The following is a 14336-nucleotide window of genomic DNA, read 5'->3' as shown; positions in this document are numbered from 1 at the left end:
AATTAAACCTATGTCCACTGGTTCCGATTTCCCCAACTGGCGAAAAGACACCGTACATTTCTTGGCCGATTGGATGATATGTTGACTCTGCTTGATTTTATCCTGAAGATTGGCACAAAATGGTGGAGTAACTCAGCGGGACAGGCAGCATTTCTGGATAGAAGGAATGAGTAACGTTTTATGTCGAGACCCTTCTCCGGAGGTATCTTAAAATGGGAGGAGGCTATTTGGCCCCTCCCACCCATGTCAGCTCCCATGTTAAACATCCTGCTCACCGATTCACTTTATTTTTAGCTGTTTTTTCACTGTGGAAAAGTACATCCAATTTATCACCATGCTGAGACAACTACTTGCCCAAGGGAACATTCCTGTTCTCCTAATGAACTGCACTAATCCGGATCAGCTCTGTTCAGAGGCCATTTCTTCCACTGCCGAGATAGCAATGATGCATTACTCAATTTAGTGCACGACGTTGCTTTTAAAGGAATGAAATCCTCCACTTTGTCTGGTTCCCTTTACCTCCATCGGGTCAGTTTCTTTAAATCTAATTAACGCTGCGCTTCTGAAACAGTTTCAGAGCTAAAATCATTCTAGGTTCAGCCCATCTATTAACCGATTTAAAGAAAATCTCGAGGGTAATAAGTTCACAAAACCTTGAGTAAATCAGTCAGAGTCAGAGAGTCATACTGCTTGGAAACAGGCCCTTTGGCCCAACTTGAACATGTTGACCAAGATGCCCTGTCTCCACCAGTTCCACCTGCCTGAGTTTGGCGCATATCCTAACTCAGTGGGTCAGGCAGCATCTCTGGAGAAAATTGATAGATTTGCACCTTGCACCTATCTAAATATATTTTAAATGTTATTATAGTACCTGCCTCAAATACCTCATCTGGCAGCTCATTCCATATACCCATCCCCTCCCATTGTGTGAAAAAGTTGCCCCTCAGGATCATCTTAAATCTTTCCCCTTTCACATTAAACCGATGGTTCTTCATTCACCAACTGGGTAAAATAATGAGTAATGCACTTCTTAGCATTTTAAATGATATCTTGACTCTGAATTGAATTGAATTGAATACATTGTATTAGCTAAGTATGCATACATACAAGGAATTTGCCTTGGTGCTTTGCTCGCAAGGTTGACAACACGATATACACAAGTCAATTAAAAGTAAAATAAAAATAAAACATTTTTATTTCTTTGGAATTCTCTTTCTCAGTGGAAGTTGAGTCATTGATTATTTTTCAGGCAGTGGTAGAATTCTGGATAAGCCTAGTGGTGAAAGGTTACCAGTGGGATTGCAGTTACATTGTGATTGGCCTTGATTTTACAGAATGGTGGGTGGGCTCAAGGGGGAGAGAGGGAGTGGTGGAGAGGGAGAGGATGGAGAGGGGAGGGAGAAGGAGAGAGAAGGAGGGAGGAAATAAGAGGGGGGGTGGGAGAAAAAAAGGAAGGAGGAGAGAGGGAGGATGAGGGAGGGAGGGAGAGAGAGAGGGAGGACGGGCGAGAGGGATGGAGAGAGGAATGGAGGGAGGGAGGGAGGGAGCGAGGGGGGGAGAGAGAGGAAGGAGGGAGAGAGGGGGAGCGAGGGATGGAGAGGGAGACTTCCAAAATGGCTTCTACATCATCATCTGATGCTAAAAGAAGAAGCAGCCGTTCTAACAACAGTATACAAAGAGATGGCAATGAATGCACTGTCAAGTAAGGTGCATATAAGACATGCCAATTGGTAGCAAAGTTATGCATTCTTGTACTCTTACATGGGTATGACCGCACATAAAAAAACATTTTTTTCAGTAAAATGGCACCACGTAAAAATACTGATTTCCGCAGCAAAATACAGATTTTCAGGTACTAGAATACTGAAATGCTCTGACAAAACTTGGCAGCTCTGCTTGTCGTTGTTGAACCTGATCCAGGTCCCAGTGGGAATGCAACTGTCCTCACAAAAGCTGATGTCACAGTGTCTGTATATTCATCGAGGCTTGTGGTTGCTTCCCTGAACACATTCCAATCCGTGCAGTCAAAACAGGACTGTAGGTTTTCAATACCCTCACTTGTGCACTTTTTCAATGTTCTGACCACAGGCTTAGCAGATTTTAGTTTCTGCCTGTAGGTCAGAATAAGGTGAACGAAACAATGATCAGAGAGTCCCAGAGCCGCACGATATGCGTTCTTGATTGTAATATAACAATGATTGAGTGGTCTCTCCCCTCTGGTGGGGCAGGTAACGTGATGTCTTTATTTTGGAAGCTCACGGCTGAGGTTAGCCTTGTTAAAATCCCCCAAATCAATGACCATGGAGTCTGGGAAGTCATTCTTTACTCTCATTACCTGGTCAGCGAGTTGCGTTTGCTCCTCACGTACGCAGGCTTGGGTGGAGGGGGGTTATTAAACTCCAGCAAGAATAAAATCTCATGTAGATAGGGTGGTAAAGAAAGCTTTTGGTGTGCTGGCCTTTATAAATCAGAGCATTGAGTATAGAAGTTGGGATGTAATGTTAAAATTGTACAAGGCATTGGTGAGGCCAATTCTGGAGTATGGTGTACAATTTTGGTCGCCTAATTATAAGAAGGATGTCAACAAAATAGAGAGAGTACAGAGGAGATTAACTAGAATGTTGCCTGGGTTTCAGCAACTAAGTTAGAGAGAAAGGTTGAACAAGTTAGGGCTTTATTCTTTGGAGCGCAGAAGGTTAAGGGGGGACTTGATAGAGGTCTTTAAAATTATGAGAGGGATAGACAGAGTTGACGTGGATAAGCTTTTCCCACTGAGAGTAGGGAAGATTCAAACAAGGGGACATGACTTGAGAATTAAGGGACTGAAGTTTAGGGGTAACATGAGGGGGAACTTCTTTACTCAGAGAGTGGTGGCTGTGTGGAATGAGCTTCCAGTGAAGGTGGTGGAGGCAGGTTCGATTTTATCATTTAAAAATAAATTGGATAGTTATATGGACGGGAAAGGAATGGAGGGTTATGGTCTGAGCGCAGGTAGATGGGACTAGGGGAGAATACGTGTTCGGCACGGACTAGAAGGGTCGAGATGGCCTGTTTCCGTGCTGTAATTGTTATATGGTTATATGGTTATAAAAGAGGTAAATTCCCTCGGAGAATAAAAGGGCTCGCAATTCATAAACAAATGATTCCAGATTAGGAGAACAGAAGTTAGAAAATACCGTGCCAGATTGGATCCTAAAATGGGAGGATGCCATTCAGCCCATCCTGTCCATGCCAGCTCTCTACACGTTTTCCAAGTCCAAAGTGCCTTCTCTGTGACTTTTTGAAATGTTCCTCTATGTAAATGCATATTTATCCAGCTCCCTCTTGAAGGCCACAGTTGAACGCATTTGAGATTCCAATCATGTTCTTTCTTCTCTCATGACAACTTAAGTTAAGGGATAATTTACAATTTCCAGAAGCTAATGGGCTAAGTGTTCGGCTGGCGACCGGAAGGTAGCCGGTTCGAATCCCGCTTGGAGTGCATACTGTCGTTGTGTCCTTGGGCAAGACACTTCACCCACCTTTGCCTGTGTGTGAATGTGTGTGAGTGATTGGGTGGTGGTCGGAGGGGCCGTAGGCGCAGATTAGCAGCCATGCTTCCGTCAGTCTGTCCCAGGGCAGCTGTGGCTACAGAAGTAGCTTACCACCACCGAGTGTGACTGAGGAGTGTATGAATAATGCGATGTAAAGCGCCTTGAGTATTCTAGAAAGGCGCTATATAAATCCCATCCATTATTATTATTATTATCTTTGGAGTATGGGAGGATACCGGAGCATCCAGAGAAAACCCACATGGCCACAAGGAGAACGTGCAAACTCCATACAGATAGCATCCATAGTCAGGATCGAACCCTGGCGAGGCAGCAACTTGACTGCTGCACCACTGTGCTGCCCATTCCCCTAAATATTTTTTCTGAGCTCTCCCTATTACCTTCATATCAGTCTCACATCACTTTAAAGTTTATGGTAAAGAACAATCGAACCATCTTGCACCATCTCCATTTTTTTTTAATGTTGATGATAATTAAAAGTAAAAATGGTAGAAGTACAACAGATTGGCGGATTAGTATCCATCAATTCTACTCAATTGCATAAGGTCAGAATTTCCCTCCTTAACTTCATCACTTCAACTGCAGTATAATGTGGATAAATGTGAGGTTATCCATTTTGGTGGCAAAAACAGGAAAGCAGACTATTATCTAAATGGTGGCCGACTAGGAAAAGGGGAGATGCAGCGAGACCTGGGTGTCATGGTACACCAGTCATTGAAAGTAGGCATGCAGGTGCAGCAGGCAGTGAAGAAAGCGAATGGTATGTTAGCTTTCATAGCAAAAGGATTTGAGTATAGGAGCAGGGAGGTTCTACTGCAGTTGTACAGGGTCTTGGTGAGACCACACCTGGAGTATTGCGTACAGTTTTGGTCTCCAAATCTGAGGAAGGACATTATTGCCATAGAGGGAGTGCAGAGAAGGTTCACCAGACTGATTCCTGGGATGTCAGGACTGTCTTATGAAGAAAGACTGGATAGACTTGGTTTATACTCTCTAGAATTAAGGAGATTGAGAGGGGATCTTATAGAAACTTACAAAATTCTTAAGGGGTTGGACAGGCTAGATGCAGGAAGATTGCTCCCGATGTTGGGGAAGTCCAGGACAAAGGGTCCCAGTTTAAGGATAAGGGGGAAATCCTTTAAAACCGAGATGAGAAGAACTTTTTTCACACAGAGAGTGGTGAATCTCTGGAACTCTCTGCCACAGAGGGTAGTCGAGGCCAGTTCATTGGCTATATTTAAGAGGGAGTTAGATGTGGCCCTTGTGGCTAAGGGGATCAGAGGGTATGGAGAGAAGGCAGGTACGGGATACTGAGTTGGATGATCAGCCATGATCATATTGAATGGCGGTGCAGGCTCGAAGGGCCGAATGGCCTACTCCTGCACCTAATTTCTATGTTTCTATCACTGAAACCCAAGGTGAAACCTTACCAGGCCAAAAGACCCTTCATAAGTTATAGGAGCATTATCAGGCCATTTGGCCCATCATGTCTACTTCACCATTCAATCATGGCTGATCTCTGTTTCCTAATCCCATTTTCCTGCCTTCTCCCCATAGCCCTTGACACCCGTTCTAATCAAGAATTTGTCTATCTCTGCCTTAAAAATTTCCATGGACTTGGCCTCCACTTTCCGTCTCAACCCCATTCTTCTGCCTTCTCCCCTTAACCCTTGACACCTATACTAATCAACTAATCAAGAGAAAAGACTTTGCCTTCCATCACAGTGAGGAGGAGATTCACTGTGATGGATGTTTGTGTAAATTGAAATGTTTATATGTCTTGTAGGAATTGTCTTTGTTTGTATGGTTGTGGAAACGGAGTTTCATTTGAGCCTCACTAAGGTTCAAATGACATGTAATAAAATATTGTATATTGTATATTGTATCTATAAATCTCCACTCTAAAAAATACCAGATGACTTGGCCTCCAGTCGTCTGTGGCAATGAATGCCACAGATTCACCACCCTCTGAGAAAAGGAATTCCTTCTTATCTCCTTTCTAAAGCTATGTTCTTGGAGAGCACATGAGCTCAGTTTAAGTCTAAATTGAAGGGAAATGCCTACACTGTAGAGCATTTGTTCAGTGCAGCACAAGCATTTTCATGTTCAAAACTCTTGACCTGACTTGTATAGGTATTGGTTTATTATTGTCACATGTACCGACATGCAGCGAAAGACTTTGCGTGTCATCCAGTCAAATCGTGCCATATGTGAGTACAATCGAGTCATACACAAGTACGACAAGAGAAAAAAAATAAGGGCGCAGAAGACTTTCATTCTACAATGAAGGCAACTAAACAATACAAAAAAAAATGGAAAAGTGACATTATCACTTTAAGAAAGAAAGAGTTGAAATGGGAAATTAAGTGTCATTTTACATATTAGTATTTAATTGCTACTGAAACACACTTTAAAATTCAGCACAAACCATCCCTGAGAATTATTTGTTCAAGGCTTCAATGCCACCCACCAAGTCTTGGTTCAACCTTCCCAGCCCCAGTACATCTTTGGTGCCAATTCCTCAGGGTAATGTTCGAGACAATATCTCCAGCTGGTTCATCAAGGATCCTCCCAAAATACAGTTGGAATGGAGATATGTGCTCATGATTATGCAACGTTCAATTCATCTCCTCAGCAAATGAAGCAGTCCCTGCCCCCATGCAGCATGACATGGACAACATTCAGTCATGTGCTGATACATGGCAAGTAACAGTTATGGCACAAAGTGCAAAGCAATTATCTCCTCCAGCAAGAGTCCAACAACCAATGCTATGCCGTTACCATTGCCAAGCATTAATGTGCTGAGTGTCACCATTCAATGAATTGGAAATGTATTCCATGGCTATACAAACAGTTCAGATGCTGGGTGTCCTGTGATCAGAGATTTAAATCCTGACACCTTAGAGTCTTTCACCATTTACGTGGCCATTCCATTTCGCCACGCCAGTTTCTTGCTGGACCCAAGACCACCGCTGACATTTACCGGCATTATCTTCGATTGCATTCTTTTTTTGATGGATATAACTGGAATATGTAACATTGACAGTTGTACAACCTCTCCCCTACTGTAAGGATAGATCATCTAGTCATGGAGTCATACAGTGTAGAAACGGGCCCATTGGCCCAACGTGCCCATGTCAACCAACATGTCCCGTCTACACTAGTCCCACCTGCCTGCGTTTAGCCCATATCCCTCCAAACCTGTCCTACCCATATACCTGTCCAGTCTAGTTTTCCAGAGCAAGAGAATCAGAGCAGATGTCCCACACAGGATTTGAAAGTCTATGCCTGATTTAAAGAGAATTGAGGTCTGAAGCACACAGAAAGATTTTTTTAAAGTCTTGAACTGAACATCAAAACCATTATGTTTTCTTTGGACTCGTATGTTCTTTGAAAAGCAATAATCCTAATCCCACATGACCCTCAAGTTGAAAAAGCCCTGGGTATTCAGTACAGCTTTAAGCTGCTCAACATAAATGGGTTAAACAGCAGAGAATAATGGAGCATGCCACAAACCTTTCATCCTCCAAGTTCAATCTGCTATCTAACATGGTGGCCATGTGGGTATTGAGTGGGAGTGTAAATTATTCCTTTGCCCCCACATTTCCAGAGTCTGTGTTTGAACTTAGTCCCTGGTGCAATGTTAACATTTTCTCACAGTGCAAGGAAAAATGCTTTTCATCTTCATAAGGAAACCCCTCGAAACACACTAGATGTTATTGGCATTGTCCATGTAAGGAAATGGTCATGTGCAGGACTTGAAATGACCGTAAAGGACATATTCTCTTGACCTAGAATTGACCTGGTGATGAGCAATCTGTATGGAAGCTCCACATTTAGCTTTTAGTTTAGATTAGAGATACAGGAAACAGGCCCTTCGGCCCACTGAGTCCGTGCAAACCAGCAATCCCCGTACACTAGCACTATCCTCTACACAAACTTTACAATGTTTTTCACCAAAGCAAATTAACCTACAAACCTGTACGTCTTTGGAATGTGGGAGGAACATAGAACCATACAGCACCTGGGGAAAAGCCTGCATTGTACATTGAGAATGTACAAACTCCGTACAGACAACATCCGTAGTTATGATTGAACCTGGGTCTCTGGCGCTGTAATGCAGCAACTCTACCGCTGCACCACCGCGCCCCCTTTTCTGCGCCACCATGCTGCCGTTAGTGAGATGGTTCCAACCTACAAGATTCCCAAGACGAAAACTTGTACGTCTCACCCTTTCACCTTCTGCCAGATCTGTAGTGTGTTTAAAGCTCCCTGAGCTATCTCAGCCTTCAGCTGGGCCTTGCACCATCTTTATGGAGAACAATGTGTAAGTGTAGTATAAGAGACATTGCTGTGAAAGAAGGCTCATTGGGACAATTCAGAGCAGGGTCACTTTGCCTCCATTGCGCACTTGTGAATCATTCAGAATTTTGATTCCATTAAAAGGACTCCTTTTATCTCCCCTTAACCTTTGACACCCTTACTGACCAGGAACCTGCCAATCCCCGTTTTAAAAATACCCAATGACTTGGCCTCCACAGCCGTCGTGGCAATGAATTCCACAGATTCACCACCCTCTGTGGCAAAATAAATTCCTCCTCATCTCCTTTCTAATGGTACATCCTATTATTCTGAGGCTGTGGCCTCTGTCCTAGACTCTCCCACTGGTGGAAACATCCTCTCCACATCCATTCAAATGGTGCAGAGATGATTTGCGAGGATGTTTCCAGGACTCAAGGGCCTGAGCTGTGTGGGGGGGGGGGGGGGGGGGGGGGGGGGGGGGGTTGAGCAGGCTGGGACTCTATTCCTTGGAGCGCAGGAGGATGTGGGGTGATGTTATGGAGGTGTATAAAATCATGAGAGCAATAGATCGGGAAGAGTCTCTTGACCAGAAGGGGGGGGGGGGGAATCAAGAACCAGAGGACATATGTTTAAGATGAGGGGGGAAACATTCAAAAGAAAGCTGAGGGGTAACTCTTTACACAAAGGGTGGTGGGTGGATGGAACGAGCAGATATGAGGAAGCAGTTGAAGCAGTGTAAGGATGACCAATGGGAGACAAAGACAACTCTTACTCGTTGGCCTCAATTGATGTGGAAACTCCGTTATGATGATAAGGATCAAGAACTACCCACAAACCTTCCCTAACATGCAACCAAAATCATACACGTTAAAGCATTGGCTCTTACACGAAAAGGTCAGATGTTTCTAGACTGGGATCATGATTGTTAGCTTTATTTAGTTTCGAGATACAGCGTGAAAACACCGAGTCGGTGCCAACCAGCAATCCTCGTACACCAGCAGTATCCTACACACTAGGGACAATTTACAATCTTTACTGAAGCCAATTAACATACAAACCTGCACATCTTTGAAATGTGGGAGGAAACCGGAGCACCCGGTGAAAACCCTCACGGTCACAGGGAGAACGTACAAACTCCGTACAGCCAGCACCCGTAGTCAGGATCGCACCTCGGTCTCTGACGCTGTAAGGCAACAACTCTGCCGCTGCGCCACCACTGTTATCTACCGCAAATTCTCCCCCAACCACCCTCGACCTCCATCCCACATGCTTCAGAAGGGCGAAGAAGAATACAGGGACACTCATTTGCATCGGATAACACTTCACTCCCTGACACTTGAAGTCTACAATTTGATGTCGCTCAAGATGTCTAGCACAGTCCGCTGGAAGCTACTTACATTAATTCCGTTAACAAAATAATGTCGGATGCTGTTTGTACAAAAAATGTTATAATTTATGTCATCAATAAAAAGAGCCAAATTACTTCACTGGAGCTCTGAAGCCCCGGGCTAATAATTTGAGATTGGAAAATTGAATCAGGAAGCAAATCATTTAATACTGGTTGGTTTACACCTCAGCATCATTAGACATTCAAGACAACTGCTTCACTGCATAAAACACATGCTTGAAAAAAGGTCTGAAGAAGGGTCCCGACCGAAACGTCACCCACCATTGCTGCCTGTCCCACTGAGTTTCTCCAGCACTTTGTGTCTATCTTTGGAATAAACCAGCATCTGCTGTTCATTTCTGCACAAGCTTTTCTGCTTGCCTTCCAACATACAAGACTCTTTTCAGAGATATGAGACACAAGAGACACAAGAGACTGAAGATAGTGGAACCTTCAGCAAAGAATAAATTGTTGGACGAACTCAACGGGATCAAAGATAGGTTTTTTGCTCAAAGAATATTATTTTGTTCTTTCTGAGTCTATCTGTCATGGAATCATAGAGAGTCATAGAGTCATACTGCATGGAAGCAGGCCCCTCGGCCCAACTTGCCCACGCCAACCAACGTGCCCGATCTACACCAGTCACACCTGCCTGTGTTTAGCCCATATCCCTCTAAACCTGTCCTAACCATGTACTTGTCTAATTGCTTCTTAAACGCTGGGATAGTCCCTGCCTCAACTACCTCCTCCAGCAGCTCGTTCCATACACCCACCACCCTTTGTGTAAAAAAGTTACCCCTCAGATTCCTATTAAATCTTTCCCCCATCATCTTAAACCCATCTCCTCTGGTCCTCGATTTCCCGACTCTGGGCAAGAGATTTGCACCTACCCGATCTATTCTCTCATGATTTTATACAGTTTGAACCAGACTGTAAGATCACCCCTCATTCTCCTGTGCTCCAAGGAAAAGAGTCCAAGCTTGCTCAACCTCTCCCCTAAGCTCAGACCCTTGAGCCCTAGCCCATCCTTATAAATCATTTTCATTGAGTTTTCTTTGAGTCCTTTCATGTCTATTACCTGACCCTTTCTAGTCTTCTTTTCCCTGCTTCCAAAATGTTGCTAAGGACAGTCTGGTTCAAACGGACCATTCAGCACCACATAAAAGAAAGCGACTCTTGTCGGGCCACGGGCCTGGCACGCTTGCCGTGGAATCGGGCAACACATCTGGAGTGGAAACCCCGTCCATGGCGCATCTCCTGCTTGCCCCGAAGGCTGCAAACCAGAGAGGAGGGTGGAGGGAGTCGCAACAGCAGCGGACGCTGGACAAAGGGCCGCGAAGAAAAGCCCGGGGCCCTCAAGATCGGCTGTGGGAGGCACCCCCTGTGGCACAAAGGTGGCTGGGCAAGGAGAGGGATGACAGTTCACGGGACGATCCGGACAGAGACGACGGCTGCAATGGGCCTTTGTGGCCAGCTGCAGCTGGGACTTTGGAAATGGCACCAAAACCTGGCGCACTTTTGCATATGGACTCAGTGTCTGTTTCAATCCATTCTGTACTTCATCGAGGATTGTATTTAGGCATGGCAATAATCTTACTGAACTGTGTACAATAAAGAATTTCAACGTACCTTGGTACACATCAATCAATCATAGTTGTACCATGTGAAAATAGGCCCTTTGGCCCAACGGGGCCACGCCAGCCAACAAGCCCCATCTACACTAGTCCAACCTGCAGCGCTTGACCCATCTATCTATCTAGCTATACATAAGTAAAACTCTGATCTTGTTATCTTCCGGTTTGGCAGTCATTCTATTTGCGCAAAAACGGTTTGCGATAGCGCTACGATTTTTCACCAGTTCACTCACCGTTCTCCTATGCTGCGATCGCGCCAAGTTTTGTTCCGATCGGTTGAATGTCATAAAAGTTAGCGAGGTTTAAAAATCTTAAAAAACGCGCGTTCGCAGATCGATCTCTTCTCCTGCCTTCCAGCGCCACGCTGAAGGTCCCTTCCCCTGTCAATCCCCGGGATGGTCCGCCCCTTCCTGCGCCATCGCGTCTTTACTGGAGCTGAGGATGGCCGGCGGAGGTTTCCAACCGGACTTTCAGAGGGACCCGAAGCAGCACAGCCCCAAGCAGCAGCCCCACCCCAAGCAGCAGCCCCACCCCAAGCAGCAGCCCAGCCCCAAGCAATATGGCCACAAGCAGCAGCCCAGCCCCAAGCAGCAGCCCCACCCCAAGCAGCAGCCCAGCCCCAAGCAGCAGCCCAGTAGAGCGGCAATGTCGCCAAACAGAAAATCGGAGAGTCTGATCCCGGCGGATGAGAGCATCCAGCGCCTGATGTGAGTCCCAAACGCACCGCCACCGCAACGCCCCGCAGCTCCACCCCTTTCCCCTCAGGTTCCCCTCGCTGACTCCTGCCCCCTCCCCTGTGATACCCCCCTCTTCCCCATGGCTCTTAACCCATCTTTTCTCCGAGCTCTCCCCCCTCCCGCCCACACGCCCGCGCGGCCATAGCTGCTGGTACTTCCGGGCCGATCCGAGGCCTAGCTCTGAGTGCCCCCATGGCTGATGCTCCTCCGGGGCACGCAAGAAGGGAGAGGAGCAGCAACCTCGAGATTCTGGGAAGGTATAATGGGGGAGGAGAGGGGAAGTGGGGGAGGTGGAGAGTGGGGGATAGAGGGAGAGGAGGGCAATGGGGGAGCTGAGGAGGGATAGTGGGGGGATAGGGGGTAAGGAGTGGGTGAGGTGGGGGATAGAGGGATAGGAAGGGGTAAGGAGGGGAGAGGTGTTATGGAGGGAGGGAGGGAGGGAGGGAGTGACTGAGGGTAGGGGAAAGGAGAGGAAGAGAGAGGTGAGGGAGGGATTGGCGGAGGGGAGGAGGAAAGAGGAAAGAAGAGGGAGGGTGGAGGAGGGGAAGAGAGTGCTAGGGATGAGGGGAAATGAGCCACGCCTGTGCAGTTGGGGGCTATGGGTGAGTGGTGGAATATTGCGTTGGGGGACCAAGCCTCCTGTGTGACAGGGACCTAGTCTAGTAACCCTCTAAAATTATCCTATCAGAGGGAAAATAATAGCATCAATAGTAGGGAGCTTCTTCTGGTTGGAGTTCCGCAGGGGTAGTCGGTGCTGGGGCCATTACTCTTCACGGTTTATATCAATGATTTGAATGAGTGAATTGAAGGCTTTGTGGCCAAGTTTGCAGGTGATATGAGGATAGATGAGGGGCAGGTAGTGTAGAGAAAGCAGGGACTCTGCAGAGGACTTGGAAAGGTTGGGAGGTGCAAGTGCATGGTTCCTTGAAGGTCGAGTCGCAGGTAGGTAAGGTGGTCAAAAAGGCTTTTGTATAGAGGTTGGGAGGTCATGTTGCAGTTGTATAAGATGTTGGTGAGACCACATTTAGAATAATGTGTTCAGTTCTGGGCACCATGTTTAACGGAAAGATATTGTGAAGCTTGAGGAGATTAGTCGGGAAAATTAGAACACCAGGGGCACCACACAATGGCAGCCTCGCATACAATCTGTCTGTCTTTTTTTTTTTTTGTTGTTATTTTTAGTGTGTTTTAAAAGTTTGTGTTAATGTTCTCTGATTTTTTTTAATGTAGGGGGTGGACGAGGGGATCCTTTTTTTTCAATCTCTTGCCTTGCCAGAGATGCGATTGTTTTCCGGATCGTATCTCCGGTCGCTCTGCGGCCTAACATCATGGAGCTGGAGGCCTCGCTCAGGACTGACTTTGAGCCTCACCAGAGGGACATGGATTTACCATTGGAGTCGATCCATTGCCTGGGATCAATGCTCCAACCTGCGGATTTCATCATCGAGGAGCTCGCAGTTTTGGGTTGAGACCGATGTCGGGAAACTCCAAACGACGCAAAAGGTTTCGACCAGCACCGACCCGGGGTCGGATCGCCCGGCGTGGGGGAGCTGAGATTCCCCCCCGAAGCAGGTGCTTGATCGCCCCGACGCGAGGGCCCAAACGGCGCTGTCTACGGGACCCAAGATCGCCCCATCAACGGAAGGCTCTAAGCCCCCGACCAAGGGAAAACAAAGAAGGGAAGAGATTGAACTTTTTTTCATCTTCCATCACAGTGAGGAATGTGGAGGAGTCACTGTGATGGATGTTTATGTTAAAATGTATTTTGTGTATTATCTTGCTTTTTATTGGTATGACTATGGCATATGAAATTCCTCGTATGTTGCAAAACATACTTTGCTAATAAAGTATTATTATGATTATGATAATTATGATTATGACACGGTATTGGGCTAAGATATTGACATAGAAAATTGGTTGAAACAAATTGGTTGAGACAGGAAACAAAGAGTAGGAATTAACAAGTCCCTTTCAGAATGGCAGGCAGTGACTAGTGGGGTGTCGCAAGGCTCGGTACTGGGACCGCAGCTATTTACAATATACATTAATGATTTAGATGAAAGAATTAAAAGTTACATTGGCAAATTTGCAGATGACACAAAGCTGGGTGGCAGTGTGAACTGTGAAGAGGACGCTATGATGTGGATAAATGTGAGGTTAATGTGGCTGATTGTGAGGTTATCCACTTTGGCGACAATAGGAACGAGACCTGGGTGTCCTTGTACATCAGTCACTGAAAGTAAGCATGCAGGTACAGTACATCAGGCAGTGAAGAAAGCTAATGGCATATTGGCCTTCATAACGAGAAGATTTGACTACAGGAGCAAAGAGGTATTTCTGCAGTTGTACAAGGCCCTGGTGAGACCACACCTGTAGTATTGTGTGCAGTTTTGTTCTCGTAAATTGAGGAAGGACATTCTTCCTATTGAGGGAATGCAGCGTAGGTTCACAAGGTTAATTCCCAGGATGGCGGGACTGTCATAGGATGAAAGAATGGGTCAACTGAGCTTGGATTCACTGGAAGGATTTTGAAGGATGAAAGGGAATCTTATAGATCTTATATAAAATTATTAAAGGATCTTATAGATCTTATATAAAATTATTAAGGGATTGGACAAGCTAGATGCAGGGAACATGTTCCCGATGTTGGGGGAGTCCAGAACCAGGGGCAGTTGGGCCAAAGGTCCTGTTTCCACACTGTAACAAACAATCTCCCAGATGTACT

At 45.9% G+C, this 14336-nt stretch overlaps 1 protein-coding gene across 1 annotated transcript in view; it reads right to left on the bottom strand.

The window, feature by feature from the left end:
* The window catches only part of csmd1 (CUB and Sushi multiple domains 1), a 501649-nt gene that overhangs the window by 403910 nt on the left and 83403 nt on the right, over window positions 1-14336 (bottom strand). The gene's annotated exons all lie outside the window — the stretch shown is intronic.

Source organism: Amblyraja radiata, chromosome 5 (genome assembly GCF_010909765.2).
Source record: "Amblyraja radiata isolate CabotCenter1 chromosome 5, sAmbRad1.1.pri, whole genome shotgun sequence".
NCBI classification, from domain to species: domain Eukaryota; kingdom Metazoa; phylum Chordata; class Chondrichthyes; order Rajiformes; family Rajidae; genus Amblyraja; species Amblyraja radiata.
This window is presented reverse-complemented; position numbering and strand designations above follow the sequence as displayed.